At 43.0% G+C, this 23,805-nt stretch overlaps 21 non-coding genes and 3 pseudogenes across 21 annotated transcripts; 12 read left to right on the top strand and 12 right to left on the bottom strand.

Annotated features, from left to right (window-relative positions):
* Nucleotides 1–1,773: 1,773 nt before the first annotated feature.
* Nucleotides 1,774–1,847, bottom strand: TRNAY-AUA (transfer RNA tyrosine (anticodon AUA)). The gene has a single exon. It is a non-coding gene; the product is annotated as a tRNA-Tyr (tRNA).
* A 2,267-nt stretch (nt 1,848–4,114) lies between these two features.
* TRNAS-ACU (transfer RNA serine (anticodon ACU)) lies at nt 4,115–4,188 on the bottom strand. The gene has a single exon. It is a non-coding gene; the product is annotated as a tRNA-Ser (tRNA).
* Nucleotides 4,189–9,229: 5,041 nt separating this feature from the next.
* LOC134953627 (U1 spliceosomal RNA) lies at nt 9,230–9,372 on the top strand (annotated as a pseudogene).
* A 152-nt stretch (nt 9,373–9,524) lies between these two features.
* Nucleotides 9,525–9,687, top strand: LOC134953373 (U1 spliceosomal RNA). The gene has a single exon (XR_010185546.1). It is a non-coding gene; the product is annotated as a U1 spliceosomal RNA (small nuclear RNA).
* A 675-nt stretch (nt 9,688–10,362) lies between these two features.
* Nucleotides 10,363–10,526, top strand: LOC134950523 (U1 spliceosomal RNA). The gene has a single exon (XR_010183427.1). It is a non-coding gene; the product is annotated as a U1 spliceosomal RNA (small nuclear RNA).
* A 152-nt stretch (nt 10,527–10,678) lies between these two features.
* LOC134953459 (U1 spliceosomal RNA) lies at nt 10,679–10,841 on the top strand. The gene has a single exon (XR_010185595.1). It is a non-coding gene; the product is annotated as a U1 spliceosomal RNA (small nuclear RNA).
* Nucleotides 10,842–11,543: 702 nt separating this feature from the next.
* On the bottom strand, nt 11,544–11,674 carry LOC134953666 (U1 spliceosomal RNA; annotated as a pseudogene).
* A 671-nt stretch (nt 11,675–12,345) lies between these two features.
* Nucleotides 12,346–12,508, bottom strand: LOC134952634 (U1 spliceosomal RNA). The gene has a single exon (XR_010185117.1). It is a non-coding gene; the product is annotated as a U1 spliceosomal RNA (small nuclear RNA).
* Nucleotides 12,509–12,660: 152 nt separating this feature from the next.
* LOC134950589 (U1 spliceosomal RNA) lies at nt 12,661–12,824 on the bottom strand. Its single transcript, XR_010183482.1, has one exon. It is a non-coding gene; the product is annotated as a U1 spliceosomal RNA (small nuclear RNA).
* A 671-nt stretch (nt 12,825–13,495) lies between these two features.
* Nucleotides 13,496–13,658, bottom strand: LOC134952688 (U1 spliceosomal RNA). Its single transcript, XR_010185158.1, has one exon. It is a non-coding gene; the product is annotated as a U1 spliceosomal RNA (small nuclear RNA).
* Nucleotides 13,659–13,810: 152 nt separating this feature from the next.
* On the bottom strand, nt 13,811–13,974 carry LOC134951756 (U1 spliceosomal RNA). Its single transcript, XR_010184437.1, has one exon. It is a non-coding gene; the product is annotated as a U1 spliceosomal RNA (small nuclear RNA).
* Nucleotides 13,975–14,645: 671 nt separating this feature from the next.
* Nucleotides 14,646–14,808, bottom strand: LOC134952409 (U1 spliceosomal RNA). The gene has a single exon (XR_010184936.1). It is a non-coding gene; the product is annotated as a U1 spliceosomal RNA (small nuclear RNA).
* Nucleotides 14,809–14,960: 152 nt separating this feature from the next.
* Nucleotides 14,961–15,124, bottom strand: LOC134951020 (U1 spliceosomal RNA). The gene has a single exon (XR_010183835.1). It is a non-coding gene; the product is annotated as a U1 spliceosomal RNA (small nuclear RNA).
* A 673-nt stretch (nt 15,125–15,797) lies between these two features.
* Nucleotides 15,798–15,960, bottom strand: LOC134952177 (U1 spliceosomal RNA). Its single transcript, XR_010184756.1, has one exon. It is a non-coding gene; the product is annotated as a U1 spliceosomal RNA (small nuclear RNA).
* Nucleotides 15,961–16,112: 152 nt separating this feature from the next.
* On the bottom strand, nt 16,113–16,276 carry LOC134950388 (U1 spliceosomal RNA). Its single transcript, XR_010183316.1, has one exon. It is a non-coding gene; the product is annotated as a U1 spliceosomal RNA (small nuclear RNA).
* Nucleotides 16,277–16,947: 671 nt separating this feature from the next.
* On the bottom strand, nt 16,948–17,111 carry LOC134953676 (U1 spliceosomal RNA). The gene has a single exon (XR_010185703.1). It is a non-coding gene; the product is annotated as a U1 spliceosomal RNA (small nuclear RNA).
* Nucleotides 17,112–19,831: 2,720 nt separating this feature from the next.
* Nucleotides 19,832–19,995, top strand: LOC134951575 (U1 spliceosomal RNA). Its single transcript, XR_010184290.1, has one exon. It is a non-coding gene; the product is annotated as a U1 spliceosomal RNA (small nuclear RNA).
* Nucleotides 19,996–20,147: 152 nt separating this feature from the next.
* Nucleotides 20,148–20,308, top strand: LOC134952815 (U1 spliceosomal RNA). Its single transcript, XR_010185213.1, has one exon. It is a non-coding gene; the product is annotated as a U1 spliceosomal RNA (small nuclear RNA).
* Nucleotides 20,309–20,483: 175 nt separating this feature from the next.
* LOC134950620 (U1 spliceosomal RNA) lies at nt 20,484–20,647 on the top strand. Its single transcript, XR_010183508.1, has one exon. It is a non-coding gene; the product is annotated as a U1 spliceosomal RNA (small nuclear RNA).
* A 152-nt stretch (nt 20,648–20,799) lies between these two features.
* On the top strand, nt 20,800–20,941 carry LOC134952404 (U1 spliceosomal RNA; annotated as a pseudogene).
* A 692-nt stretch (nt 20,942–21,633) lies between these two features.
* LOC134951034 (U1 spliceosomal RNA) lies at nt 21,634–21,797 on the top strand. The gene has a single exon (XR_010183846.1). It is a non-coding gene; the product is annotated as a U1 spliceosomal RNA (small nuclear RNA).
* A 152-nt stretch (nt 21,798–21,949) lies between these two features.
* On the top strand, nt 21,950–22,112 carry LOC134952820 (U1 spliceosomal RNA). Its single transcript, XR_010185216.1, has one exon. It is a non-coding gene; the product is annotated as a U1 spliceosomal RNA (small nuclear RNA).
* A 671-nt stretch (nt 22,113–22,783) lies between these two features.
* LOC134950850 (U1 spliceosomal RNA) lies at nt 22,784–22,947 on the top strand. The gene has a single exon (XR_010183696.1). It is a non-coding gene; the product is annotated as a U1 spliceosomal RNA (small nuclear RNA).
* Nucleotides 22,948–23,099: 152 nt separating this feature from the next.
* LOC134951959 (U1 spliceosomal RNA) lies at nt 23,100–23,262 on the top strand. Its single transcript, XR_010184594.1, has one exon. It is a non-coding gene; the product is annotated as a U1 spliceosomal RNA (small nuclear RNA).
* Nucleotides 23,263–23,805: the final 543 nt, after the last annotated feature.

Raw genomic sequence — 23,805 nt, forward strand, 5'->3', positions numbered from 1 at the left:
AACATGGCGCCGCTGTGACAGCGTCTCAGAGTGACAGGAGAGGAGGCAGGAATGGGGACATCAGAATAACAGATGGGATCCGGTCCTGTAGCGCTGAGCCAGCCTTAGGAGGCATCTGAAAGGTAAGTTATGGAGTCCAGATACCCGGATCGTGACAGTATACACTAGAGGTCTTTCCGAACCCCCTAATCCTAAGATTGTAATTTGCTTTAGGGCGCACCTCCAATTAGTCTAGTGTTTCTTGCTGCCTTTCCAATGAAGCAAGTTTAATTTAGTAATAGGTGAAAAACCATCCCTACAAAGGTGTTAATCAGAGACTTGGCTTTGTGGACACTTTTCAGAGAACAACTTTGTTAGCATAAAAGTAAAGCCAGAAAATGAAGAGCTGTTTAATCACTCAATTGGATTTTTTTGCCAGCATATTTCTTTTTCTCTGCAACCCACTGCTAAATTGTGCTTCCTAGCTGTTTTTATAAAATCACTGAATCAAATCTAACTCTGATTACATCAGAGAAGGCCAGGTACCCTACACCATAACAGGGGGTTTGAAATTTTGACTTGTCTACTTAAAGATCACCAAAATCTGATCACAAGGTCAATTACGTCCCTGGGTGGGATTGAACCACCAACCTTTTGGTTAATAGCCGAACACACTAACCGATTGCGCCACAGAGACACTTTGCAAAACGTACATACTGACAAAGGCTAATAAGCATTTATCTAGAACGTTTCCTAGAAAAACTTTAAAAAGTCAATAATCTGGAGAGTTTTTGTAAGATGTTTCTTCCATCAACCAACGAAGAAACACATTGGTACTTTTCCATGATGAGTGAGTGCTTCAGGTTCTCTTGCACTTACATGTGCAGCAGAGTACTGCAATGGAAGCATGCTGGGCCCATAACCCAGAGGTAGGCAGATTGAAACTATCCTCTGCTATATGCATTTTTTTTTTGTTAATTAAAGTAATCCAAAACTGGGATTGATATTTTGGTTCTTTTATTTTTACTTAAAGTACAATAACTTTTACCATTTTAATTTGTTTTAATAGTATATTGACAGTATTGTTTTCTTTCAAAAATCCACTTAATTTTCTTTACCCTATTATTAAAATGGTAATTGACAAAAACAAACTACATTGTCACCAGAAGAGCAATACAAAATGTACAAGTGATATATTAAAATCATCTTTCCAGCTTGAATTTCAATGATGCATTGGGGCAACGATTTTGTTAGCAACATCTTCACCCTTAAATAAAGATTTTCTTAATTCCTTACCTGTGTGCTAATTAGATATCACCTTGTTTTCACATTAAACAGACTTCCACATGAGAAAGCAGCAAGGATGCAGTGGCGTTAATGTTTCCTGGTGTTAACCCGTATTATTTCAGTAGACATTGAAATGAGGATGCATCTTGCTGCCTTTCCAATGAAGCAAATTTAATTTAGTAATAGGTGAAAAACCATCCCTACAAAGGTGTTAATCAGAGACTTGGCTTTGTGGACACTTTTCAGAGAACAAATTTGTTAGCATAAAAATAAAGCCAGAAAATTAAGAGCTGTTTAATCACTCAATTGGATTTTTTTGCCAGCATATTTCTTTTTCTCTGCAACCCACTGCTAAATTGTGCTTCCTAGCTGTTTTTATAAAATCACTGAATCAAATCTAACTCTGATTACATCAGAGAAGGCCAGGTACCCTACACCATAAGAGGGGGTTTGAAATTTTGACTTGTCTACTTAAAGATCACCAAAATCTGATAACAAGGTCAATTACGTCCCTGGGTGGGATTGAACCACCAACCTTTTGGTTTATAGCCGTACACACTAACCGATTGCGCCACAGAGACACTTTGCAAAAGTCGATACTGACAAAGGCTAATAAGCATTCATCTAAAACGTTTCCTAGAAAAACTTTAAAAAGTCAATAATCTGGAGAGTTTTTGTAAGATGTTTCTTCCATCAACCAACGAAGAAACACATTGGTACTTTCCCATGATGAGTGAGTGCTTCAGGATCTATTGCACTTACATGTGCAGCATAGTACAGCAATGGAAGCATGCTGGGCCCATAACCCAGCGGTAGGCAGATTGAAACTATCCTCTGCTATATGCATTTTTTTTTTGTTAATTAAAGTAATCCAAAACTGGGATTGATATTTTGGCTCTTTTATTTTTACTTAAAGTTCAAATACTTTTACCATTTTAATTTGTTTTAATAGTATATTGACAGTATTGTTTTCTTTCAAAAATCCACTTAATTTTCTTTACCCTATTATTAAAATGGTAATTGACAAAAACAAACTACATTGTCACCAGAAGAGCAATACAAAATGTACAAGTGATATATTAAAATCATCTTTCCAGCTTGAATTTCAATGATGCATTGGGGCAACGATTTTGTGAGAAACATCTTCACCCTTAAATAAAGATTTTCTTAATTCCTTACCTGTGTGCTAATTAGATATCACCTTTTTTTCACATTAAACAGACTTCCACATGAGAAAGCAGCAAGGATACAGTGGCGTTAATGTTTCCTGGTGTCAACCTGTATTATTTCAGTAGACATTGAAATGAGGATGCATCTTGCTGCCTTTCCAATGAAGCAAGTTTAATTTAGTAATAGGTGAAAAACCATCCCTACAAAGGTGTTAATCAGAGACTTGGCTTTGTGGACACTTTTCAAAGAACAAATTTGTTAGCATAAAAATAAAGCCAGAAAATGAAGAGCTGTTTAAATCACTCAATTGGATTTTTTTTGCCAGCATATTTCTTTTTCTCTGCAACCCACTGCTAAATTGTGCTTCCTAGCTGTTTTTATAAAATCACTGAATCAAATCTAACTCTGATTACATCAGAGAAGGCAAGGTACCCTACACCATAACAGGGGGTTTGAAATTTTGACTTGTCTACTTAAAGATCACCAAAAACTGATAACAAGGTCAATTACGTCCCTGGTTGGGATTGAACCACCAACCTTTTGGTTAGTAGCCGGACACACTAACCGATTGCGCCACAGAGACACTTTGCAAAAAGTACATACTGACAAAGTCTAATAAGCATACATCTAGAACGTTTCCTAGAAAAACTTTAAAAAGTCAATAATCTGGAGAGTTTTTGTAAGATGTTTCTTCCATCAACCAATGAAGAAACACATTGGTACTTTCCCATGATGAGTGAGTGCTTCAGGATCTCTTGCACTTACATGTGCAGCAGAGTACTGCAATGGAAGCATGCTGAGCCCATAACCCAGAGGTAGGCAGATTGAAACTATCCTTTGCTATATGCATTTTTTTTGTTAATTTAAGTAATCAAAACTGGGATTGATATTTTTGCTCTTTTATTTTTACTTAAAGTACAATAACTTTTACCATTTTAATTTGTTTTAATAGTATATTGACAGTATAGTTTTCTTTAAAAAATCCACTTAATTTTCTTTACCCTATTATTAAAAGGGTAATTGACAAAAACAAACTACATTGTCACCAGAAGAGCAATACAAAATGTACAAGTGATATATTAAAATCATCTTTCCAGCTTGAATTTCAATGATGCATTGGGGCAACGATTTTGTGAGAAACATCTTCACCCTTAAATAAAGATTTTCTTAATTCCTTACCTGTGTGCTAATTAGATATCACCTTGTTTTCACATTAAACAGACTTCCACATGAGAAAGCAGCAAGGATGCAGTGGCGTTAATGTTTCCTGGTGTCAACCTGTATTATTTCAGTAGAAATTGAAATGAGGATGCATCTTGCTGCCTTTCCAATGAAGCAAGTTTAATTTAATAATAGGTGAAAAACCATCCCTACAAAGGTGTTAATCAGAGACTTGGCTTTGTGGACACTTTTCAGAGAACAAATTTGTTAGCATAAAAATAAAGCCAGAAAATGAAGAGCTGTTTAATCACTCAATTGGATTTTTTTTGCCAGCATATTTCTTTTTCTCTGCAACCCACTGCTAAATTGTGCTTCCTATCTGTTTTTATAAAATCACTGAATCAAATCTAACTCTGATTACATCAGAGAAGGCCAGGTACCCTACACCATAACAGGGGGTTTGAAATTTTGACTTGTCTACTTAAAGATCACCAAAATCTGATAACAAGGTCAATTACGTCCCTGGGTGGAATTGAACCACCAACCTTTCGGTTAGTAGCCAGACACACTAACCGATTGCGCCACAGAGACACTTTGTAAAAAGTACATACTGACAAAGGCTAATAAGCATACATCTAGAACGTTTCCTAGAAAAACTTTAAAAAGTCAATAATCTGGAGAGTTTTTGTAAGATGTTTCTTCCATCAACCAACGAAGAAACATATTGGTACTTTCCCATGATGAGTGAGTGCTTCAGGATCTCTTGCACTTACATGTGCAGCAGAGTACTGCAATGGAAGCATGCTGGGCCCATAACCCAGAGGTAGGCAGATTGAAACTATCCTTTGCTATATGCATTTTTTTTTGTTGATTTAAGTAATCAAAACTTGGATTGATATTTTGGCTCTTTTATTTTTACTTAAAGTACAATAACTTTTACCATTTTAATTTGTTTTAATAGTATATTGAAAGTATTGTTTTCTTCTAAAAATCCACTTAATTTTCTTTACCCTATTATTAAAATGGTAATTGACAAAAACAAACTACATTGTCACCAGAAGAGCAATACAAAATGTACAAGTGATATATTAAAATCATCTTTCCAGCTTGAATTTCAATGATGCATTGGGGCAACGATTTTGTGAGAAACATTTTCACCCTTAAATAAAGATTTTCTTAATTCCTTACCTGTGTGCTAATTAGATATCACCTTGTTTTCACATTAAACAGACTTCCACATGAGAAAGCAGCAAGGATGCAGTGGCGTTAATGTTTCCTGGTGTCAACCTGTATTATTTCAGTAGACATTGAAATGAGGATGCATCTTGCTGCCTTTCCAATGAAGCAAGTTTAATTTAGTAATAGGTGAAAAACCATCCTTACAAAGGTGTTAATCAGAGACTTGGCTTTGTGGACACTTTTCAGAGAACAAATTTGTTAGCATAAAAATAAAGCCAGAAAATGAAGAGCTGTTTAATCACTCAATTGGATTTTTTTGCCAGCATATTTCTTTTTCTCTGCAACCCACTGCTAAATTGTGCTTCCTAGCTGTTTTTATAAAATCACTGAATCAAATCTAACTCTGATTACATCAGAGAAGGCCAGGTACCCTACACCATAAGAGGGGGTTTGAAATTTTGACTTGTCTACTTAAAGATCACCAAAATCTGATAACAAGGTCAATTACATCCCTGGGTGGGATTGAACCACCAACCTTTTGGTTAATAGCCATACACACTAACTGATTGCGCCACAGAGACACTTTGCAAAAGTACATACTGACAAAGGCTAATAAGCATTCATCTAAAACGTTTCCTAGAAAAACTTTAAAAAGTCAATAATCTGGAGAGTTTTTGTAAGATGTTTCTTCCATCAACCAACGAAGAAACACATTGGTACTTTCCCATGATGAGTGAGTGCTTCAGGATCTATTGCACTTACATGTGCAGCAGAGTACAGCAATGGAAGCATGCTGGGCACATAACCCAGAGGTAGGCAGATTGAAACTATCCTCTGCTATATGCATTTTTTTTGTTAATTAAAGTAATCCAAAACTGGGATTGATATGTTGGCTCTTTTATTTTTACTTACAGTACAATAACTTTTACCATTTTAATTTGTTTTAATAGTATATTGACAGTATTGTTTTCTTTCAAAAATCCACTTAATTTTCTTTACCCTATTATTAAAATGGTAATTGACAAAAACAAACTACATTGTCACCAGAAGAGCAATACAAAATGTACAAGTGATATATTAAAATCATCTTTCCAGCTTGAATTTCAATGATGCATTGGGGCAACGATTGTGTGAGAAACATTTTCACCCTTAAATAAAGATTTTCTTAATTCCTTACCTGTGTGCTAATTAGATATCACCTTGTTTTCACATTAAACAGACTTCCACATGAGAAAGCAGCAAGGATGCAGTGGCGTTAATGTTTCCTGGTGTCAACCTGTATTATTTCAGTAGACATTGAAATGAGGATGCATCTTGCTGCCTTTCCAATGAAGCAAGTTTAATTTAGTAATAGGTTAAAAACCATCCTTACAAAGGTGTTAATCAGAGACTTGGCTTTGTGGACACTTTTCAGAGAACAAATTTGTTAGCATAAAAATAAAGCCAGAAAATTAAGAGCTGTTTAATCACTCAATTGGATTTTTTTTGCCAGCATATTTCTTTTTCTCTGCAACCCACTGCTAAATTGTGCTTCCTAGCTGTTTTTATAAAATCACTGAATCAAATCTAACTCTGATTACATCAGAGAAGGCCAGGTACCCTACACCAGAACAGGGGGTTTGAAATTTTGACTTGTCTACTTAAAGATCACCAAAATCTGATAACAAGGTCAATTACGTCCCTGGTTTGAATTGAACCACCAACCTTTTGGTTAGTAGCCGGACACACTAACCGATTGCGCCACAGAGACACTTTGCAAAAAGTACATACTGACAAAGTCTAATAAGCATACATCTAGAACGTTTCCTAGAAAAACTTTAAAAAGTCAATAATCTGGAGAGTTTTTGTAAGATGTTTCTTCCATCAACCAATGAAGAAACACATTGGTACTTTCCCATGATGAGTGAGTGCTTCATGATCTCTTACACTTACATGTGCAGCAGAGTACTGCAATGGAAGCATGCTGGGCCCATTACCCAGAGGTAGGCAGATTGAAACTATCCTCTGCTATATGCATTTTTTTTGTTAATTAAAGTAATCAAAACTGGGATTGATATTTTTGCTCTTTTATTTTTACTTAAAGTACAATAACTTTTACCATTTTAATTTGTTTTAATAGTATATTGACAGTATTGTTTTCTTTAAAAAATCCACTTAATTTTCTTTACCCTATTATTAAAATTGTAATTGACAAAAACAAACTACATTGTCACCAGAAGAGCAATACAAAATGTACAAGTGATATATTAAAATCATCTTTCCAGCTTGAATTTCAATGATGCATTGGGGCAACGATTTTGTGAGAAACATCTTCACCCTTAAATAAAGATTTTCTTAATTCCTTACCAGTGTGCTAATTAGATATCACCTTGTTTTCACATTAAACAGACTTCTACATGAGAAAGCAGCAAGGATGCAGTGGCGTTAATGTTTCCTGGTGTCAACCTGTATTATTTCAGTAGACATTGAAATGAGGATGCATCTTGCTGCCTTTCCAATGAAGCAAGTTTAATTTAGTAATAGGTGAAAAACCATCCCTACAAAGGTGTTAATCAGAGACTTGGCTTTGTGGACACTTTTTAGAGAACAAATTTGTTAGCATAAAAATAAAGCCAGAAAATGAAGAGCTGTTTAATCACTCAATTGGATTTTTTTTGCCAGCATATTTCTTTTTCTCTGCAACCCACTGCTAAATTGTGCTTCCTAGCTGTTTTTATAAAATCAATTAATCAAATCTAACTCTGATTACATCAGAGAAGGCCAGGTACCCTACACCATAAGAGGGGATTTGAAATTTTGACTTGTCTACTTAAAGATCACCAAAATCTGATAACAAGGTCAATTACGTCCCTGGGTGGGATTGAACCACCAACCTTTTGGTTTATAGCCGTACAAACTAACTGATTGCGCCACAGAGACACTTTGCAAAAGTATATACTGACAAAGGCTAATAAGCATTCATCTAAAACGTTTCCTAGAAAAACTTTAAAAAGTCAATAATCTGGAGAGTTTTTGTAAGATGTTTCTTCCATCCACCAACGAAGAAACACATTGGTACTTTCCCATGATGAGTGAGTGCTTCAGGATCTCTTGCACTTACATGTGCAGCAGAGTACTGCAATGGAAGCATGCTGGGCCCATAACCCAGAGGTAGGCAGATTGAAACTATCCTCTGCTATATGCATTTTTTTTGTTAATTAAAGTAATCCAAAACTGGGATTGATATTTTTGCTCTTTTATTTTTCATTAAAGTACAATAACTTTTACCATTTTAATTTGTTTTAATAGTATATTGAAAGTATTGTTTTCTTTTAAAAATCCACTTAATTTTCTTTACCCTATTATTAAAATGGTAATTGACAAAAACAAACTACATTGTCACCAGAAGAGCAATACAAAATGTACAAGTGATATATTAAAATCATCTTTCCAGCTTGAATTTCAATGATGCATTGGGGCAACGATTTTGTGAGAAACATTTTCACCCTTAAATAAAGATTTTCTTAATTCCTTACCTGTGTGCTAATTAGATATCACCTTGTTTTCACATTAAACAGACTTCCACATGAGAAAGCAGCAAGGATGCAGTGGCGTTAATGTTTCCTGGTGTCAACCTGTATTATTTCAGTAGACATTGAAATGAGGATGCATCTTGCTGCCTTTCCAATGAAGCAAGTTTAATTTAGTAATAGGTGAAAAACCATCCTTACAAAGGTGTTAATCAGAGACTTGGCTTTGTGGACACTTTTCAGAGAACAAATTTGTTAGCATAAAAATAAAGCCAGAAAATGAAGAGCTGTTTAATCACTCAATTGGATTTTTTTTGCCAGCATATTTCTTTTTCTCTGCAACCCACTGCTAAATTGTGCTTCCTAGCTGTTTTTATAAAATCACTGAATCAAATCTAACTCTGATTACATCAGAGAAGGCCAGGTACCCTACACCATAAGAGGGGGTTTGAAATTTTGACTTGTCTACTTAAAAATCACCAAAATCTGATAACAAGGTCAATTACATCCCTGGGTGGGATTGAACCACCAACCTTTTGGTTAATAGCCATACACACTAACTGATTGCGCCACAGAGCCACTTTGCAAAAGTCCATACTGACAAAGGCTAATAAGCATTCATCTAAAACGTTTCCTAGAAAAACTTTAAAAAGTCAATAATCTGGAGAGTTTTTGTAAGATGTTTCTTCCATCAACCAACGAAGAAACACATTGGTACTTTCCCATGACGAGTGAGTGCTTCAGGATCTATTGCACTTACATGTGCAGCAGAGTACAGCAATGGAAGCATGCTGGGCACATAACCCAGAGGTAGGCAGATTGAAACTATCCTCTGCTATATGCATTTTTTTTTGTTAATTAAAGTAATCCAAAACTGGGATTGATATGTTGGCTCTTTTATTTTTACTTACAGTACAATAACTTTTACCATTTTAATTTGTTTAATAGTATATTGACAGTATTGTTCTCCCAGGGTGAGGTTCATTCATTGCATTCTGGGTATGCTAACCCCTGTGATTTCCCCAAATGTGGGAAACTCGACTGCATTATTTGTGGTAATGGGGGACTGTGTTTGTGCTTTCCTCTGGTCAGCTCTGGTAAAAGTCAGATTTCTTTGTCTCAGATCTTCCTCTAGCCTTGTTCCTCTTTCGAGAGTTCCCTTGTGCTGCCTCAGTTGGATCTCCTTCACTTGACAGGGAAGTGCCCGAGCAGCGACCCTCCCCAGCTCTAGCCCAACTCCTACTTACCTGCCAGGTGAGATACTATGATAAGGAAGGTGCTTCTTCCAGGGCAAGGCTCACCCATTGCACTCTGGGTGTGCTGCCCCTGTGATTTCCCCAAATGTGGGAAACTTGACAGCATAATTTGTATTTCCTCTGGTCGGCTTTCATATAATTCAGATCTCTTTGTCTCAGGTCTCTCTCCAGCCTAGTTTGCTGTCTGTTTCCACTTCTTTTTTTTTTGAGCCCCTCCCTTCTATACCCTTGTGCACTATCCTGACTTCTCCTCCTGTCTGCTTACTTTGTGCCTTCCAACGCACAATGCGAACTACAGGTAGTGCTGCAGGGCCCACACCCTTTTACTTGCCTTACAGAGCAGCTCTGGAGCTGTTACAGTGCCAACCTGCTGCAAGAAATCAGCTTGAATGCTTCAGGGGCTGGGGCATTGCCAACATGAGCCCCACACCGAAGGAGGGTGGGGGTGTTTAATGCGAACTAAGGGTCATCCAAGCACCGCAAAAGGCCGCCATGCCCTGCATACCCCTTTTCTCTTTTCATATGCAGATGAGGGTTCCAGCCAACTTTGGCCCACTGCTTGGATGACATCACTGTATGCAAATACGTCTTCTGCAGACCTTCCCCCAGGAATGCTTGTACTAGTTGTTGCATTTGGTTTGTTGTTTGGGGGTGCTTCAGTATTAGGCAGCCTTCTGCCCTCCCATGTTCATTTGAAAATAAGTGTTCTCCCTGCAGTTGTTGTCCCCAGATGAGAGTTCCCTTGTGCTGCCTCAGTTGAATCTCCTTTACTTGACAGATATATGCCTGAGCAGCGGCCCTCCCCAGCCCTATCCCAAATCATACTTATTTTGCATAGGAGATACCATGGTCATGAAGATTGTTCTCCCAGGGTGAGGTTCATTCATTGCATTCTGGGTATGCTGACCCCTGTGATTTCCCCAAATGTGGGAAACTTGACTGCATTATTTGTGGTAGTGGGGGACTGTGTTTGTGCTTTCCTCTGGTCAGCTCTGGTAAAAGTCAGATTTCTTTGTCTCAGATCTTCCTCTAGCCTTGTTCTTCTTTCGAGAGTTCCCTTGTGCTGCCTCAGTTGGATCTCCTTCACTTGACAGGGGGGTGCCCGAGCAGTGACCCTCCCCAGCTCTAGCCCAACTCCTACTTACCTGCCAGGTGAGATACTATGATCAGGAAGGTACTTCTCCCAGGGCAAGGCTCACACATTGCACTCTGGGTGTGCTGCTTTTGCGATTTCCCCTAATGTGGGACACTTAACTGCATAATTTGTGTTTCCACTGGTCGGCTTTCATATAATTCAGATCTCTTTGTTTCAGGTCTCTCTCCAGCCTAGTTTGCTGTCTGTTTCCACTTCTTTTTTTTTTAGCCCCTCCCTTCTATACCCTTGTGCACTATCCTGATTTCTCCTCCTGTCTGCTTACTTTGTGCCTTCCAACGCATAATGCGAACTACAGGTAGTGCTGCAGGGCCCACACCCTTTTACTTGCCTTACAGAGCAGCTCTGGAGCTGTTACAGTGCCAAGCTGCTGCAAGAAATCAGCTTGAATGCTTCAGGGGCTGGGGCATTGCCAACATGAGCCCCACACCGAAGGAGGGTGGGGGTGTTTAATGTGAACTAAGGGTCATCCAAGCGCCGCAAAAGGCCGCCATGCCCTGCATACCCCTTTTCTCTTTTCATATGCAGACGAGGGTTGAAGCCAACTTTGACCCACTGCTTGAATGACATGACCATATGCAAATCCATCTGCTGCAGGCCTTCCCCCAGGAATGCTTGCACTAGTTGTTGCATTTGGTTTGTTGTTTGAAGGTGCATCAGTATTAGGCAGCCTTCTGCCCTCCCATGTTCATCTGAAAATATGTGTTCTCCCTGCAGTTGTTGTCCCCAGATGAGAGTTCCCTTGTGCTGCCTCAGTTGAATCTCCTTTACTTGACAGAGATATGCCTGAGCAGCGGCCCTCCCCAGCCCTATCCCAAATCATACTTATTTTGCATAGGAGATACCATGGTCAATAATGCAGTCGAGTTTCCCACATTTGGGGAAATCATAGGGGTCAGCATACCCAGAATGCAATGAATGATCCTCACCCTGGGAGATCAATCTTCATGACCATGGTATCTCCTATGAAAAATAAGTATGATTTGGGATAGGGCTGGGGAGGGCCGCTGCTCAGGCACATCTCTGTCAAGTAAAGGAGATTCAACTGAGGCAGCACAAGGGAACTCTCATCTGGGGACAACAACTGCAGGGAGAACACATATTTTCAGATGAACATGGGAGGGCAGAAGGCTGCCTAATACTGAAGCACCCCCAAACAACAAACCAAATGAAACAACTAGTACAAGCATTCCTGGGGGAAGGTCTGCAGAAGACGGATTTGCATACAGTGATGTCATCCAAGCAGTGGGCCAAAGTTGGCTGGAACCCTCATCTGCATATGAAAAGAGAAAAGGGGTATGCAGGGCATGGCGGCCTTTTGCGGTGCTTGGATGACCCTTAGTTCGCATTAAACACCCCCACCCTCCTTCGGTGTGGGGCTCATGTTGGCAATGCCCCAGCCCCTGAAGCATTCAAGCTGATTTCTTGCAGCAGGTTGGCACTGTAACAGCTCCAGAGCTGCTCTGTAAGGTAAATAAAAGGTTGTGGGACCTGCAGCACTACCTGTAGTTCGCATTGTGCGTTGGAAGGCACAAAGTAAGCAGACGGGAGAAGTCAGGATAATGCGCAAGGGCATAGAAGGGAACGGCTCAAGAAAAGAGAAGTGGAAACAGACAGCAAACTAGGCTGGAGAGAGACCTGATACAAAGAGATCTGAATTATACGAGAGCCGACCAGAGGAAACACAAATTATGCAGTCAAGTGTCCCACATTTTGGGAAATCACAGGAGCAGCACACCCAGAGTGCAATGGGTGAGCCTTGCCCTGGGAGAAGCACCTTCCTGATCATAGTATCTCACCTGGCAGGTAAGTAGGAGTTGGGCTAGAGCTGGGGAGGGTCGCTGCTCGGGCACCCCCCTGTCAAGTGAAGGAGATCCAACTGAGGCAGCACAAGGGAACTCTCGAAAGAAGAACAAGGCTAGAGGAAGATCTAAGACAAAGAAATCTGACTTTTACCAGAGCTGACCAGAGGAAAGCACAAACACAGTCCCCCACTACCACAAATAATGCAGTCGAGTTTCCCACATTTGGGGAAATCACAGGGGTCAGCATACCCAGAATGCAATGAATGAACCTCACCCTGGGAGAACAATCTTCATGACCATGGTATCTCCTATGCAAAATATGTATGATTTGGGATAGGGCTGGGGAGGGCCGCTGCTCAGGCACATCTCTGTCAAGTAAAGGAGATTCAACTGAGGCAGCACAAGGGAACTCTCATCTGGGGACAACAACTCCAGGGAGAACACATATTTTCAGATGAACATGGGAGGGCAGAAGGCTGCCTAATACTGAAGCACCCCCAAACAACAAACCAAATGCAACAACTAGTGCAAGCATTCCTGGGGGAAGGCCTGCAGCAGATGGATTTGCATATGGTGATGTCATCCAAGCAGTGGGTCAAAGTTGGCTTCAACCCTCGTCTGCATATGAAAAGAGAAAAGGGGCGTGCAGGGCATGGCAGCCTTTTGCGGCGCTTGGATGACCCCTAGTTCGCATTAAACACCTCCACCCTCCTTCGGTGTGGGGCTCATGTTGGCTATGCCCCAGCCCCTGAAGCATTCAAGCTGATTTCTTGCAGCAGCTGGGCACTGTAACAGCTCCAGAGCTGCTCTGTAAGGCAAATAAAAGGGCGTGGGACCTGCAGCACTACCTGTAGTTCGCATTGTGCGTTGGAAGGCACAAAGTAAGCAGACGGGAGAAGTCAGGATAGTGCGCAAGGGCATAGAAGGGAGCGGCTCAAAAAAAGAGAAGTGGAAACAGACAGCAAACTAGGCTGGAGAGAGACCTGAGACAAAGAGATCTGAATTATACGAGAGCCGACCAGGGGAAACACAAATTATGCAGTCAAGTTTCTCACATTTGGGGAAATCACAGGAGCAGCACACCCAGAGTGCAATGGGTGAGCCTTGCCCTGGGAGAAGCACCTTCATGATCATAGTATCTCACCTGGCAGGTAAGTAGGAGTTGGGCTAGAGCTGGGGAGGGTCGTTGCTCGGGCACCCCCCTGTCAAGTGAAGGAGATCCAACTGAGGCAGCACAAGGAAACTCTCGAAAGAAGAACAAGGCTAGAGGAAGATCTGAGACAAATAAATCTGACTTTTACCAGAGCTGACCAGAGGAAAGAACACACACAGTCCCCCACTACCACAAATAATGCAGTCGAGTTTCCCACATTTGGGGAAATCATACGGGTCAGCATACCCAGAATGCAATGAATGAACCTCACCCTGGGAGAACAATCTTCATGACCATGGTATCTCCTATGCAAAATAAGTATGATTTGGGATAGGGCTGGGGAGGGCTGCTGCTCAGGCACATCTCTGTCAAGTAAAGGAGATTCAACTGAGGCAGCACAAGGGAACTCTCATCTGGGGACAACAACTGCAGGGAGAACACATATTTTCAGATGAACATGGGAGGGCAGAAGGCTACCTAATACTGAAGCACCCCCAAACAACAAACCAAATGCAACAACTAGTGCAAGCATTCCTGGGGGAAGGTCTGCAGCAGATGGATTTGCATATGGTGATGTCATCCAAGCAGTGGGTCAAAGTTGGCTTCAACCCTCGTCTGCATATGAAAAGAGAAAAGGGGCGTGCAGGGCATGGCAGCCTTTTGCGGCGCTTGGATGACCCCTAGTTCGCATTAAACACCTCCACCCTCCTTCGGTGTGGGGCTCATGTTGGCTATGCCCCAGCCCCTGAAGCATTCAAGCTGATTTCTTGCAGCAGCTGGGCACTGTAACAGCTCCAGAGCTGCTCTGTAAGGCAAATAAAAGGGTGTGGGACCTGCAGCACTACCTGTAGTTCGCATTGTGCGTTGGAAGGCACAAAGTAAGCAGACGGGAGAAGTCAGGATAGTGCGCAAGGGCATAGAAGGGAGCGGCTCAAAAAAAGAGAAGTGGAAACAGAAAGCAAACTAGGCTGGAGAGAGACCTGAGACAAAGAGATCTGAATTATACGAGAGCCGACCAGAGGAAACACAAATTTTGCAGTCAAGTTTCCCACATTTGGGCAAATCACAGGAGCAGCACACCCAGAGTGCAATGGGTGAGCCTTGCCCTAGGAGAAGCACCTTCCTGATCATAGTATCTCACCTGGCAGGTAAGTAGGAGTGGAGCTAGAGCTGGGGAGGGTCGCTGCTCAGGCACCCCCCTGTCAAGTGAAGGAGATCCAACTGAGATAGCACAAGGGAAGTCTCGGAAGAAGAACAAGGCTAGAGGAAGATCTGAGACAAAGAAATCTGACTTTTACCAGAGCTGACCAGAGGAAAGCACAAACACAGTCCCCCACTACCACAAATAATGCAGTCGAGTTTCCCACATTTGGGGAAATCACAGGGGTCAGCATACCCAGAAAACAATGACTGAACCTCACCCTGGGAGAACAATCTTCATGACCATGGTATCTCCTATGCAAAATAAGTATGATTTGGGATAGGGCTGGGGAGGGCCGCTGCTCAGGCACATCTCTGACAAGTAAAGGAGATTCAACTGAGGCAGCACAAGGGAACTCTCATCTGGGGACAACAACTCCAGGGAGAACACATATTTTCAGATGAACATGGGAGGGCAGAAGGTTGCCTAATACTGAAGCACCCCCAAACAACAAACCAAATGCAACAACTTGTGCAAGCATTCCTGGGGACAGGCCTGCAGCAGATGGATTTGCATATGGTGATGTCATCCAAGCAGTGGGTCAAAGTTGGCCTCAACCCTCGTCTGCATATGAAAAGAGAAAAGGGGCGTGCAGGGCATGGCAGCCTTTTGCGGCACTTGGATGACCCCTAGTTCGCACTAAACACCTCCACCCTCCTTCGGTGTGTGGGGCTCATGTTGGCTATGCCCCAGCCCCTGAAGCATTCAAGCTGATTTCTTGCAGCAGCTGGGCACTGTAACAGCTCCAGAGCTACTCTGTAAGGCAAGTAAAAGGGCGTGGGCCCTGCAGCACTACCTGTAGTTTGCATTGTGCATTGGAAGGCACAAAGTAAGCAGACGGGAGAAGTCAGGATAGTGCGCAAGGGCATAGAAGGGAGCGGCTCAAGAAAAGAGAAGTGGAAACAGACAGCAAACTAGGCTGGAGAGAGACCTGAGACAAAGAGATCTGAATTATACGAGAGCCGACCAGGGGAAACACAAATTATGCAGTCAAGTTTCCCACATTTGGGGAAATCACAGGAGCAGCACACCCAGAGTGCAATGGGTGAGCCTTGCCCTGGGAGAAGCACCTTCATGATCATAGTATCTCACCTGGCAGGTAAGTAGGAGTTGGGCTAGAGCTGGGGAGGGTCGCTGCTCGGGCACCCCCCTGTCAAGTGAAGGAGATCCAACTGAGGCAGCACAAGAGAACTCTCGAAAGAAGAACAAGGCTAGAGGAAGATCTGAGACAAAGAAATCTGGCTTTTACCAGAGATGACCAGAGGAAAGCACAAACACAGTCCCCCACTACCACAAATAATGCAGTCGAGTTTCCCACATTTGGGGAAATCACAGGGGTCAGCATACCCAGAATGCAATGTATGAACCTCACCCTGGGAGAACAATCTTCATGACCATGGTATCTCCTATGCAAAATAAGTATGATTTGGGATAGGGCTGGGAAGGGCCGCTGCTCAGGCACATCTCTGTCAAGTAAAGGAGATTCAACTGAGGCAGCACAAGGGAACTCTCATCTGGGGACAACAACTGCAGGGAGAACACATATTTTCAGATGAACATGGGAGGGCAGAAGGCTGCCTAATACTGAAGCACCCCCAAACAACAAAACAAATGCAACAACTAGTACAAGCATTCCTGGGGGAAGGCCTGCAGCAGATGGATTTGCATATGGTGATGTCATCCAAGCAGTGGGTCAAAGTTGGCTTCAACCCTCGTCTGCATATGAAAAGAGAAAAGGGGCGTGCAGGGCATGGCGGCCTTTTGCGGCGCTTGGATGACCCCTAGTTCGCATTAAACACCTCCACCCTACTTCGGTGTGGGGCTCATGTTGGCTATGCCCCAGCCCCTGAAGCATTCAAGCTGATTACTTGCAGGAGCTGGGCACTGTAATAGCTCCAGAGCTGCTCTGTAAGGCAAGTAAAAGGGTGTGGGCCCTGCAGCACTACCTGTAGTTCGCATTGTGCGTTGGAAGGCACAAAGTAAGCAGACGGGAGAAGTCAAGATAGTGCGCAAGGGCATAGAAGGGAGCGGCTCAAGAAAAGAGAAGTGGAAACAGACAGCAAACTAGGCTGGAGAGAGACCTGAGACAAAGAGATCTGAATTATACGAGAGCCGACCAGGGGAAACACAAATTATGCAGTCAACTTTCCCACATTTGGGGAAATCGCAGGAGCAGCACACCCAGAGTGCAATGGATGAGCCTTGCCCTGGGAGAAGCACCTTCATTATCATGAAGGTGCTTCTCCCAGGGCAAGGCTCACCCATTGCACTCTGTGTGTGCTGCTCCTGCGATTTCCCCAAATGTGGGAAACTTGACTGCATAATTTGTGTTTCCCCTGGTTGGCTCTCGTATAATTCAGATCTCTTTGTCTCAGGTCTCTCTCCAGCCTAGTTTGCTGTCTTTTTCCACTTCTCTTTTCTTGAGCCGCTCCCTTCTATGCCCTTGCGCACTATCTTGACTTCTCCCGTCTGCGTACTTTGTGCCTTCCAACGCACAATGCGAACTACAGGTAGTGCTGCAGGGCCCACGCCCTTTTACTTGCCTTACAGAGTAGCTCTGGAGCTGTTACAGTGCCCAGCTGCTGCAAGAAATCAGCTTGAATGCTTCAGGGGCTGGGGCATGGCCAACATGATCCCCACAACGAAGGAGGGTGGGGGTGTTTAATGCAAACTAGGGGTCATCCAAGCGCCGCAAAAGGCCGCCATGCCCTGCATACCCCTTTTCTCTTTTCATATGCAGATGAGGGTTCCAGCCAACTTTGGCCCACTGCTTGGCTGACATCACCGTATGCAAATCCATCTTCTGCAGACCTTCCCCAAGGAATGCTTGCACTAGTTGTTGCATTTGGTTTGTTGTTTGGGGGTGCTTCAGTATTAGGCAGCCTTCTGCCCTCCCATGTTCATCTGAAAATATGTGTTCTCCCTGCAGTTGTTGTCCCCAGATGAGAGTACCCTTGTGCTGCCTCAGTTGAATCTCCTTTACTTGACAAGGGAGGCATTTTGGATTTTTTCTTTGGGTACCCTTACACCTGATGGTCTGAATGAGAGCATCGAACTGAACAACATTGGCAGTCTCTGAAGGTTTTATCTTTTGATTTACCTAATATATTATTTATTGAATATCCATTTATTGTATGTTTAATAAATAAACAAAATTATTAGAAGTAGCTATTTTGTGAACAGCTTTCCTCTTAGGATGAAACTGTATAATCCTGTTGTGTGTGTTCCTTTAAAGTTCTTTAGTAAAATCCACTAGTAATGATGAACATCAGATTTCTTCCTCCATCCTCTTTTTACACTTTCTCTTGGTTCTATATATATATATATTTTTATTTTTATTTTATTTTTTTCCCCTCCTTCTCCCAAAAGGTCCCCCTCCCTCCCCTCCCCCTCCCTGTTTTAAATTTTAAAATCTTTAAATCTTTAAATCCTTAAATTGTCTGTTTAATTTTTTATTCAATTCTTTTTGTTGTTTAAGCAGCAATGTAATTATTCCAGGGGTTAAAATAATGAAATATAGAAATAATATTAACAAAAATTAAAGGTAAAAATGAATTGATAGAATGATCCCATTAAAAGTAAATAAATAATATGGATGTTAAGCTGAGCGGGTTGGATTCGAACATGGGACTCGCTGCATAGAGTGCAGGTGATGTTTCCCCTGCGCCACGAGAGCAGCTTTAGTAGTGGCATGGATTTATGTTACCCTAAAAGGTTTTATATAAGTAAATGGGGATCCTTAGTGCTGAGTTTCTGAATTATGTATATGTGATTATAGATATGAGGTATTGATTGAAAGATTAGAGGTTAATCTGTATATAGATTATATATTTTCTGTTATTTTTTAAACCACCTTGTTGCTTATTTTATTATTATTTTTAATCACCATGTTGCTTATTTTTATATTATGAAATGCCTTTATATGTGCAATTGCAATTAGAAAGTTGTTCCATATATGAGTCATTACATGTATGCATCCAATTAGTATATGTATGTATCCAATCAACTAATTAGTAATGCTATTGGTCCGGTGCATTTTAAAAAGAGCCTGCTAGGCTGCTGATGTATCCTCTGACGAAACCGCTCTTGGATAACAGCGGAGAAACGCGTTAGAAGGTGACTACCGGACACTCTGATTGCTGAGATATAAGCCCGTTCATGAACGAGCTACATCACGGCGGACGTCTGATGTAAAGACAGCGGTGAAGGGGAAAAAGCAATTTGAGAGCGAGCAAAAGGAGGTCTCTACCCCACGGCAGGGAGGAATATCCCGACCGCGAGTGCCAATAAGATCCAGCCACGGTTAACGGGGGTCGTAGCATACCGCTGTGTTTCACCAACCATCACAGCGCTCTCCCCCTGTTTTCTTTCATTACTCACGTGAGTTACATATGAACTTTAACTGCAGTAAATAAGAGGCGTTGGTTACAACTGTTGCTGTTCATCCACAAGAAGGAATTTAATGTATCAATTACAATTGGAAAGTAATGATTAAATTACAACAGCTGTATCCAGGAGGATTTTTTGGACACTTTAATAGACATTCCGTTGTCATCAAGGGCAATATGAAATAGATACTGATTACATTTAGATATGGATAGTGGTGCCTATATATGTTGACTCCATTGTATTTTATTGAATGTGGGTTTCTTCTGTCTATATATATTTTTTTAAAATAAAGAGCTTGTATATTTTATTTTTTGCGCTCCCTTGATAACAAGTGTGATTATCTTTAAAATTTGGTTTATTATTGGTAGAACAGTACTACCTATGGGAGCAGCATTTTATAATATATGGTGAAAATTAATAGATGTATAAAGATTAAATAAGCAACAAATTGGTGAAATAGATACGTTTTGATAGGAGCGCTGGGTTCTATATATATATATTGACATTTGGTTATATATATGTATAGACTTTATAAATTCTTGACAGAGATGTGCCTGAGCAGCGGCCCTCCCCAGCCCTATCCCAAATCATACTTATTTTGCATAGGAGATACCATGGTCATGAAGATTGTTCTCCCAGGGTGAGGTTCATTCATTGCATTCTGGGTATGCTGATCCCTGTGATTTCCCCAAATGTGGGAAACTGGACTGCATTATTTGTGGTAGTGAGGGACTGTGTTTGTGCTTTCCTCTGGTCAGCTCTGGTAAAAGTCAGATTTCTTTGTCTCAGATCTTCCTCTAGCCTTGTTCTTCTTTCGAGAGTTCCCTTGTGCTGCCTCAGTTGGATCTCCTTCACTTGACAGGGGGGTGCCCGAGCAGCGACCCTCCCCAGCTCTAGCCCAACTCCTACTTACCTGCCAGGTGAGATACTATGATCATGAAGGTGCTTCTCCCAGGGCAAGGCTCACCCATTGCACTCTGGGTGTGCTGCTCCTGCGGTTTCCCCAAATGTTGGACACTTGACTGCATAATTTGTGTGCAATAGTTGTTGCATTTGTTTTGTTGTTTGGGGGTGCTTCAGTATTAGGCAGCCTTCTGCCCTACCATGTTCATCTGAAAATATGTGTTCTCCCTGCAGTTGTTGTCCCCAGATGAGAGTTCCCTTGTGCTGCCTCAGTTGAATCTCCTTTACTTGACAGAGATGTGCCTGAGCAGCGGCCCTCCCCAGCCCTATCCCAAATCATACTTATTTTGCATAGGAGATACCATTTTCATGAAGATTGTTCTCCCAGGGTGAGGTTCATTCATTGCATTCTGGGTATGCTGACCCCTGTGATTTCCCCAAATGTGGGAAACTCGACTGCATTATTTGTGGTAGTGGGGGACTGTGTTTGTGCTTTCCTCTGGTCAGCTCTGGTAAAAGTCAGATTTATTTGTCTCAGATTTTCCTCTAGCCTTGTTCTTCTTTCGAGAGTTCCCTTGTGCTGCCTCAGTTGGATCTCCTTCACTTGACAGGGGGGTGCCCGAGCAGCGACCCTCCCCAGCTCTAGCCCAACTCCTACTTACCTGCCAGGTGAGATACTATGATCATGAAGGTGCTTCTCCCAGGGCAAGGCTCACCCATTGCACTCTGGGTGTGCTGCTCCTGTGATTTCCCCAAATGTGGGAAACTTGACTGCATAATTTGTGTTTCCCCTGGTCGGCTCTCATATAATTCAGATCTCTTTGTCTCAGGTCTCTCTCCAGCCTAGTTTGCTGTCTGTTTCCACTTCTCTTTTCTTGAGCCGCTCCCTTCTATGCCCTTGCGCACTATCCTGACTTCTCCCGTCTGCTTACTTTGTGCCTTCCAACGCACAATGCAAACTACAGGTAGTGCTGCAGGGCCCACGCCCTTTTACTTGCCTTACAGAGCAGCTCTGGAGCTGTTACAGTGCCCAGCTGCTGCAAGAAATCAGCTTGAATGCTTCAGGGGCTGGGGCATAGCCAACATGAGCCCCACACCGAAGGAGGGTGGAGGTGTTTAATGCGAACTAGGGGTCATCCAAGCGCCGCAAAAGGCCGCCATGCCCTGCACGCCCCTTTTCTCTTTTCATATGCAGACGAGGGTTGAAGCCAACTTTGACCCACTGCTTGGATGACATCACCATATGCAAATCCATCTGCTGCAGGCCTTCCCCCAGGAATGCTTGCACTAGTTGTTGCATTTGGTTTGTTGTTTGGGGGTGCTTCAGTATTAGGCAGCCTTCTGCCCTACCATGTTCATCTGAAAATATGTGTTCTCCCTGCAGTTGTTGTCCCCAGATGAGAGTTCCCTTGTGCTGCCTCAGTTGAATCTCCTTTACTTGACAGAGATGTGCCTGAGCAGCGGCCCTCCCCAGCCCTATCCCAAATCATACTTATTTTGCATAGGAGATACCATGGTCATGAAGATTGTTCTCCCAGGGTGAGGTTAATACATTGCATTCTGGGTATGCTGACTCCTATGATTTCCCCAAATGTGGGAAACTCGACTGCATTATTTGTGGTAGTGGGGGACTGTGTTTGTTCTTTCCTCTGGTCAGCTCTGGTAAAAGTCAGATTTATTTGTCTCAGATCTTCCTCTAGCCTTGTTCTTCTTTTGAGAGTTTCCTTGTGCTGCCTCGGTTGGATCTCCTTCACTTGATAGGGGGGTGCCCGAGCAGCGACCCTCCCCAGCTCTATCCCAAATCTTACTTACCTGCCAGGTGAGATACTATGATCATGAAGGTGCTTCTCCCAGGGCAAGGCTCACCCATTGCACTCTGGGTGTGCTGCTCCTGCGGTTTCCCCAAATGTTGGACACTTGACTGCATAATTTGTGTTTCCCCTGGTCGGCTCTCGTATAATTCAGATCTCTTTGTCTCAGGTTTCTCTCCAGCCTAGTTTGCTGTCTGTTTCCACTTCTCTTTTCTTGAGCCGCTCCCTTCTATGCCCTTGCGCACTATCCTGACTTCTCCCGTCTGCTTACTTTGTGCCTTCCAACGCACAATGCAAACTACAGGTAGTGCTGCAGGGCCCACGCCCTTTTACTTGCCTTACAGAGCAGCTCTGGAGCTGTTACAGTGCCCAGCTGCTGCAAGAAATCAGCTTGAATGCTTCAGGGGCTGGGGCATAGCCAACATGAGCCCCACACCGAAGGAGGGTGGAGGTGTTTAATGCGAACTAGGGGTCATCCAAGCGCCGCAAAAGGCCGCCATGCCCTGCACGCCCCTTTTCTCTTTTCATATGCAGACGAGGGTTGAAGCCAACTTTGACCCACTGCTTGGATGACATCACCATATGCAAATCCATCTGCTGCATGCCTTCCCCCGGGAATGCTTGCACTAGTTGTTGCATTTGGTTTGTTGTTTGGGGATGCTTCAGTATTAGGCAGCCTTCTGCCCTACCATGTTCATCTGAAAATATGTGTTCTCCCTGCAGTTGTTGTCCCCAGATGAGAGTTCCCTTGTGCTGCCTCAGTTGAATCTCCTTTACTTGACAGAGATGTGCCTGAGCAGCGGCCCTCCCCAGCCCTATCCCAAATCATACTTATTTTGCATAGGAGATACCATGGTCATGAAGATTGTTCTCCCAGGGTGAGGTTAATACATTGCATTCTGGGTATGCTGACTCCTATGATTTCCCCAAATGTGGGAAACTCGACTGCATTATTTGTGGTAGTGGGGGACTGTGTTTGTGCTTTCCTCTGGTCAGCTCTGGTAAAAGTCAGATTTATTTGTCTCAGATTTTCCTCTAGCCTTGTTCTTCTTTCGAGAGTTTCCTTGTGCTGCCTCGGTTGGATCTCCTTCACTTGACAGGGGGGTGCCCGAGCAGCGACCCTCCCCAGCTCTATCCCAAATCTTACTTACCTGCCAGGTGAGATACTATGATCATGAAGGTGCTTCTCCCAGGGCAAGGCTCACCCATTGCACTCTGGGTGTGCTGCTCCTGCGATTTCCCCAAATGTGGGAAACTTGACTGCATAATTTGTGTTTCCCCTGGTCGGCTCTCGTATAATTCAGATCTCTTTGTCTCAGGTCTCTCTCCAGCCTAGTTTGCTGTCTGATTCCACTTCTCTTTTCTTGAGCCGCTCCCTTCTATGCCCTTGCGCACTATCCTGACTTCTCCCGTCTGCTTAATTTGTGCCTTCCAACGCACAATGCGAACTACAGGTAGTGCTGCAGGGCCCACACCCTTTTACTTGCCTTACAGATCAGCTCTGGAGCTGTTACAGTGCCCAGCTGCTGCAAGAAATCAGCTTGAATGCTTCAGGGGCTGGGGCATAGCCAACATGAGCCCCACACCGAAGGAGGGTGGAGGTGTTTAATGCGAACTAGGGGTCTTCCAAGCGCCGCAAAAGGCTGCCATGCCCTGCACGCCCCTTTTCTCTTTTCATATGCAGACGAGGGTTGAAGCCATCTTTGACCCACTGCTTGGATGACATCACCATATGCAAATCCATTTGCTGTAGGCCTTCCCCCAGGAATGCTTGCACAAGTTGTTGCATTTGGTTTGTTGTTTGGGGGTGCTTCAGTATTAGGCAACCTTCTGCCCTCCCATGTTCATC

The sequence above is a fragment of the Pseudophryne corroboree genome, chromosome 8, assembly GCF_028390025.1.
Source record: "Pseudophryne corroboree isolate aPseCor3 chromosome 8, aPseCor3.hap2, whole genome shotgun sequence".
Taxonomy (NCBI): domain Eukaryota; kingdom Metazoa; phylum Chordata; class Amphibia; order Anura; family Myobatrachidae; genus Pseudophryne; species Pseudophryne corroboree.